Source organism: Triticum aestivum, chromosome 3D, assembly GCF_018294505.1.
Source record: "Triticum aestivum cultivar Chinese Spring chromosome 3D, IWGSC CS RefSeq v2.1, whole genome shotgun sequence".
Classification (NCBI taxonomy): domain Eukaryota; kingdom Viridiplantae; phylum Streptophyta; class Magnoliopsida; order Poales; family Poaceae; genus Triticum; species Triticum aestivum.
The window spans coordinates 321,848,541-321,855,665 of NC_057802.1; the positions used below are offsets into that span (position 1 = coordinate 321,848,541).

At 44.9% G+C, this 7,125-nt stretch overlaps 1 long non-coding RNA gene across 1 annotated transcript; it reads right to left on the reverse strand.

Annotated features, from left to right (window-relative positions):
• Positions 1–2,958: 2,958 nt before the first annotated feature.
• Positions 2,959–5,950, reverse strand: LOC123078650 (uncharacterized). The gene is made up of 2 exons (XR_006437585.1): positions 5,020–5,950; positions 2,959–3,821 (listed from the first exon to the last, which is right to left on the reverse strand). It is a non-coding gene; the product is annotated as an uncharacterized lncRNA (long non-coding RNA).
• Positions 5,951–7,125: the final 1,175 nt, after the last annotated feature.

Consider the following 7,125-nt stretch of genomic DNA (forward strand, 5'->3'; position numbering starts at 1 on the left):
TTCCATTACGAATGAGAAGTATGTTATGAATCCTGATGGTCATATAAACGTCCATAACACTGACGTTAAACGTCACAAGACTAATAAAAATACAACATGTTTGTGGCACTACCGTTTAAGTCACATTGGCGAAAAACACATGAAGAAACTCTGCGGTGATGGGTCTTGGAGTCATTTGATTATGAATTATTTGACGCTTGCAAAGTTTGTCTAAAGGAAGAATGACTAAAATGTCGTCCACATGCCATAAGGAACGCGCAACTAGCTTATTGGTATTCATACCTATAGATGTGTGTGGTCCAATGAGTATAGTTGCGCACAGTGGATTCCTCTACTTTATTACTTTCATCGATGGTTTAAGTGGACAAAAGTGTATTTACTTAAGGACTGCAATATATGTCAACCGTGTGACAGATTGCAAAAGTACCGACCCACGTCCTCCCGAACAGTCCGCCTCCTTTGATCCCGCGTCCTTCCCGATTTTCTGGGCTCCTCCCGATCCCCGAACAAAAATAGGTAAAAGAAACGGCGACCTCCTACCCTTTGATCCCACGTCCTCCCGAACAACCCCCTACTTCGATCTCGCATCCACCCCATGTTTTTCCCTGGAAAGAGTAAAAATATAAGGCATTGGTGGGGGACCGAACCCACGACCCACATAGTAAATTTAGCAACAACATCCAATTGGGCTAGTCGGCTCTACTAATTACAAACAATTTACACACTAGTTGTATCTTGTTGAGACGAGATTGAACAAAAAAAGACAGTAACTTAAAATTCAAACCGGCGGCCTCACTAGTTCGGGTATTAGGACTATGCACCCTAGTTCCATATTTTTTTCTACATGTTTCACACCGGTTCATAGAGTTCACAAACCCGGGCGTCCCCTTCCCTCCTTTTCACACGTAAGTTATCATGTATGGGGTTCATCTTTTATCATGCTAATTACATAGAAGTTACCGGGGTATGTTTTTGAATAACCTTTTGCCCTTGGTCAAATATTACCATGGTGTTTGTACTTAAGTTATTAGGTATGCGGTTCGCATATTACCATGCTATTTAGATAGAAGTTTCCGCGGTATATTTTTCAACAACTCCTTCCCCCCTCCCACAGTAAAAAATGTTACCGCAATGGTTGTACTTAAGTTATCAGGTATGGATTTGGTTTATTACCATACATTATACATAGAAATTATCGAGGATATGTTTTTCAACAACTTTTCTCCCTTGGTCAAATTTACCGCGGCGTTTGTACGTAAGTTATCAGGTATATGGTTCATATTTTACCGTGCTATTTTCATACAAGTTACCGGGGATATGGCTTTCAACAACTTTTTTCCCCTTTGGTCAAATTTACCTAGGTGTTTGTATGTAAGTTATTGTCCATGTTGTTCGTATATTACCATGCTATTTTACATAAGTTAACAGGGGTATGTTTTTCAAATAACTTTGTTCGTTTGGTATCCAATGGCATCTTGAACACCTGCATTCGGAGTGCTGAATTTGTTTGAGCCGCGTCCAGACTTGGGTACGATGGTGCCATTCCAGCAACAATGCTCAACATCCCCATCTGGGTATCATTGTACTTGAACAGTCGCGTCCAGACTTGGGCACGATGGTTCACGCACGGCCGCTCGCGAGCCCTCGAGCACTTCCGTCGTCTCGAACCCTTCTCGGCGCATGTGGCTGCGACCACCCTCGAGCACCTTCGTCGCGTCATGAGGGCGCGGATCCCGACGTACCGCGGTGGCCGTGGTAGATCTAGCCACCGGCTAACCTAGCTGCTCAATTTGGGGCCTCTGATAGGGTGATAGGGTGAGGGAACAAGAGGTGGAGATGCTAGGGGCAGCGGCGGAGGACGGCGTAAGATGGTGAGGTCGCGGGCGTAGCTGCTGGTTTGGGGTTGGGGAGTAAGTGGAAAGAGAGGACGAAGAAAGGGCGCGGCTGGGTTTCCCCCACGAATCAAGCGGGGATGGAGGAGGGCAGCGAACTTCGTGTGGATCTAGCGATCGGGATTGAAGGGCATCCAAGTCGTTCGGCAGTTTTGTCAAAACGATCTGGTGTGCCAGATAGATATTTCGTAGAAGTTATTAGGGGATATGTTTTTCAACAAATTTTTACCTTCTTGGTTGAAGTTACCATGATTTTTGTATGTAACTTGTCGGGTATACGGTTTGTAAATTATCGTGTTATTTTCACATATGTTATCGGGTGGTTATGTTTTTCAACAATTATTTACATCATTGGTTAAAGTTATTGGGGTGTTTGTATGCAAGTTATTGGATATGCGGAACATATATTACCATACTATTTACACGTAAGTTAGCCAGAGCATGTATTTCAATAACTTTTTTCCCCGGATCAAAAAGTTACCAAGTTGTTTGTATGTAAGTTATCGAGTATGCGGTATTTATATTACCATATTATTTACACAAATTATCGGAGGCACGTTTTTAACACTACTTCATTGGGTCAAAGTTATCGATGTTTGTACATAATTTATCAAGTCTGTGAAGCATAAATTACCATGATATACGCATAAGTTAGAGAGGTTATTCCCCGCAAAAAAAGTTAGCGAGGTTATGCTTTTTAGCAACTCTTTCCCCGAGTCAGAGTTACCACGGGATTGGTGTGTAAGTTATCAGGTGTGCGTTACGTATATTACCACACTATTTATCCAAAAAATGACGGCAGATATGTTTTCAACAACTCGTTTTTCTGGGTCAAAATCTTTCAAAGTTATCAATGTTTGTACATAATTTATCAAGTCTGTAAGGCATAAATTACCATGATATACGCATAAGTTAGCGAGGTTATTCCCCGCAAAAAAAAGTTAGCAAGTTATGTTTTTCAGCAACTCTTTCCTCAACTCAAAGTTACCACGGAATTTGTGTGTAAGTTATCAGGTGTGCTTACGTATATTATCACACTATTTATCCAAAAAAATGACGGTGGATATGTTTTCAACAACTCTTTTTTCTGGGGTCAAAATTGTTACCACGGTAATTGTCAACAATTTTTTGGGGGGCCCAGAATGATCCTCATTACCTACTGTTCTTTTTACCACCCACAAACTGCTCAACACGAGCATGGAAAAAAAACAGAAATACAAAAAATTGGGCAAAACTAGGGATCGATCCCTCGTGGCCTGGGTTATGATTCATAGCACTAGCCACTTGGTTGTAGTGAGTTTCATGTTGTAGTATCAGCGCGAGGTTTTCTATCAGGCATGTAGGTACCAGGCTTCACTTGGTCTGCAGCCATGGCTGCTGCTCGCGACGGAGCTTCACCGTCAATTACCAGGCTTCCCCTTGGCATCTTGGGGGTGCGGATGAGCACAAGCATGGTGCAGCGGGGCGCGGCCTTGCGTGCCTGTTGTGTGTGCATCGGCCGAGCTCCCATGCTCAAGCTCAAGCTCATGCATGGCGGGCCTGCGTTCAGGTGCATACGACCAGGGTGAGCGGGAGGAGGAACGGCGATTCTCACCGCACTCGAATGCGAGATCGACTTGGACATAGGCAAACGCGGAAGCCGGTGAGGAGACACTGATTGCCGGAAACGGCTCCGCCGAGGAGAAAACCATGGTCAGTCCCAAGCTCCTGTGGACAGGATGTTGCGCAGGAGGACAACGGACGTCGCAGCAGAGCTCCCCGTCGACGAGGCGGAGGAAGAAAAGGACCACAGCGGCAAAGCAAAATTAGCCCCGCGGGTCAACGCCCAGGCCACTCACGCCCGCAGTCGAGCAACTGCCCCAGCGCATATCGCCAGCAGCCGCACGATCCCGATTGAAGCACCCCGAGGTCGTGTGGTAGTTTCGCAATCTGCACACGGTTGCCATATACATATTTCGTTTACTTAATAAGAGACAAACTTGGAAACTTTGAAAGTTTAAAGGAATTTCATAATGAAGTAGAAAGTTCTTGTAACAAGAATATTAAGTTTCTACGATAGCATTGCAGAAAGGAATGTTTGAGTTACAAGTTTCGCGAATGTGATGAGTCACGAAATAGTTTCATAATTTACACCTCTAGAACGCGAGGAAAGGGGTGTCCAAGTCTCCAAGAGACGTAACTGAACCATGTATGCCATGGTAAGATCAAAGATGTCATTAACTAATTAGCCATTATATATTCGGGTTATGCTTTAGAGATTGCGGCTTTTTAACTGAAAAGAGTGGCATCTAATGTTTTGAAATGAAACCATATGATATGGTATGGGACGCTGAACCAATATGTCCTTCCTTAAAACTTGGCAATGAGATGCATATGTAAAGTGCTTACAACCACATAAGCTCAAATCACAAATCAGATAAGTGCTACTTTGTTGGTTATCCAAAATGTCGGATATTTCTTCTATCACTGCACCGAAGGCAAAATGGTTGTTGCTAAGAACAGTGTGTTTTGAAGAAGACTTTCTTGCGGAAGGAGAGTAAGAGGACAGTGAAGCTCGACGAGAATAAAAAATCTTCATGATGAGGTAAAAGAAAGGAAACACTGAAAACAGTTCCAAAGTTTCGTCACTGCCACTGATATGGAAGCCCCTACATGTGATGTAGAGACTTCGGTTGAACTAGCAACTGAACGATGCAGGTTAGGCAAAAACTCGTGCAAATCATTATGCTATGTAGAAGAGATATTGTTGTTAGACAACGATAAACCTGTGGCATAGAAAGGCGCAATGAAGGACCCTCATTCCGGGATTCGACTAAACGCAAAGAAATTTGAGGTAGTATCCATGAGCCTCGAAATAGACCCTCCGAAAAGAGTAAAGCCTAAGGAATGTAAATGGATCTATAAACCAACACAAATGAAAATGTTTATATCCATAAAGTTCGACTTGTTGCAAACTGTTTTCGACAAGTTCAAAGAGTTGACTGCAACGAGATTGTCTCGCTATAGCGATGCTCAAGTCAGTTCGGATTATTTTAGCAATTGTTGCATATTTCAATTATCAGAATGAATGTCAAAACAGTCTCCTTCGTTGCAATGAAAATAGCAGTTGCTTGTGCAAGTGTATTACCTCAACATCTGATGAATCCAAGCCGGTTGTTGGGCTTTATTTTTACCGGGGTGATCAACAATGTAGCACGAGTGTTCGTTTGTCCTCGGAGTTACGAGAAGAATTGCTTATCTGCTTGAGATCCAGACTGACTTGCCATGGGCATGTCACCTGTGAGCAATAATGTAACATACCATCTCTTTCATCTGTTCGACTGAGAATCAACTCGAACAATAGTCGTGATGATTTTTTCTTCGAGACATACATTACTCGTGATACATGACATCCAATACAATAAGCTACGAAAGCTGGGCGCTCTCTCACGCAATCCACGTCGGCACAGGTACGACAAAACAAAACTCAGCTAGAGAACGGATTGGGCAAAACGCACATTCCACGGCGGCACACATTGATTGGAGAAAAAAAATCTTTGTGTGTCATGGAAGATAACACCTCGTCCAAGAGGATTTGCCTTCCCAACGAAGGAAAACCTCACCTCTTCATCATCCCTTCCCTCACCGCAGCCACTCCCTCCTATTCTCCGCCACCTCCCTGCCTCGCCCCTCCCCCTCATCTCGGGCCTGACGCCTCCGCGCCTCCAGATCTGAGCTCGTGCGCAGTGGCGGCAGTAGGAAGGTGTGGCGATGCTCGCCCCGACGGCAAGAGCTAGAGGGTGGGCGGCGGCGCGAGCTGTCGTCCTGAGGATGCCGCAAGAGGACGAGCACAACCGGGACGACGTCGATGCGGTCGTCGGCGCCTACCCCGCCGCTGGAGGCCCCAGCACAGGTCGCGCTACCCCCATCCCACGGCATTGTCTGCATCGATCTGAAGCCCAAACAAGATGGGGAAAAGGTGAGGATGGAGATGCGGGTCATTTTCTTTGGATCTCATTCTGAAGATTTTGAAGCTTTCTGTCCGTGTCGAGGATGTCCAATGCGCCGATGTCCAATGCGCACCGGCGCAGGTCTGCCTTCTCCCTGCCCTCCGTCCCCATGCGTGCAACGGCGACCCGAGGAGCTTGAGCCACAATGATGGTCCATGGAGCCGTTGCCGGAGTCCTTAGCAGAAGAAGCGCGGGTTGTAGAGATGGCCGACTCCATCGTGTTCATGCGTCACCGGCGAGAAGAAGCAGCAGATGATTGGCATGAAGAAGACCCTTGTGTTCCACCAAGGACGTGCCCCGAAAAAGGAGTGTACTGGTTGGATCATGCACGAGTACCGCATCACCGAGCCAGAGTTTAAGTCTACGAGCAAGTATGGGTTTCTTATCTGACTGTTCAGGAATATGATTCTGGATAATCTTAAGCCTAACCATGTGTTGTTATCTGCCATTCTTTCAGCTTGTAGTGGACCAGAATACTTGCTCAAAGGGAAGGAAGTTTATGAACATATTCTTCGTGTCTACGGAGAAATTACGTCTGTTAGCACTTGTCTGGTTTTTCAAATGTCGACAGGTACAAACAGCTAGAAGAATTTTGATGCAACTCCATGCAAAGATCAGGTCACGTTGTCTTCAATGGTATCTAGATACTCTACAAATGGTTGCACTGACGAGGCAATCTCACTATTTCAGCATATGATGGCAGCTGGGTTTTTTTCCGAAAAAACAGAAAAGAGTTGCCCGGTTAATTCACGGAAAACCGGGCTAAAACCGTTACAACACGCCCACAAAGAAGGGCACCCCGGCCGACTTGACACCTACAAGACCCACACACACCGCCGAGGCGAGGACACCGTCGAGGTTGCCTACAATGGCAGCTGGTTTTCAGATAGTTGGGTATGCACCTAAGGCAGGAATACTGTCTATCTATTGGTAAGTACTCCCTTTGTCCCTTAATATAAGAACGTTTCTTAAACTATGTTAGCTTGAAAAACGTTCTTATATTATGGAACGGAGGTAGTAGTTCACATGTGAAGTTGTACTCAAAAAAGGCAACCTGCATGATTCTCATAAAGTTTTTGATGAAATAAATTCCCCAGATTTAGTTACTTGGACAGCTATAATTGATGGATATGCTCAGCATGGAAGTGGTCAGGATTCTTTGGAGATGTTTGATTTGATGATTAGGCGTGGAATGAAACCAGATAATATTGTACTAGTGAGTTTTTTAACTGCTTGCAGACATA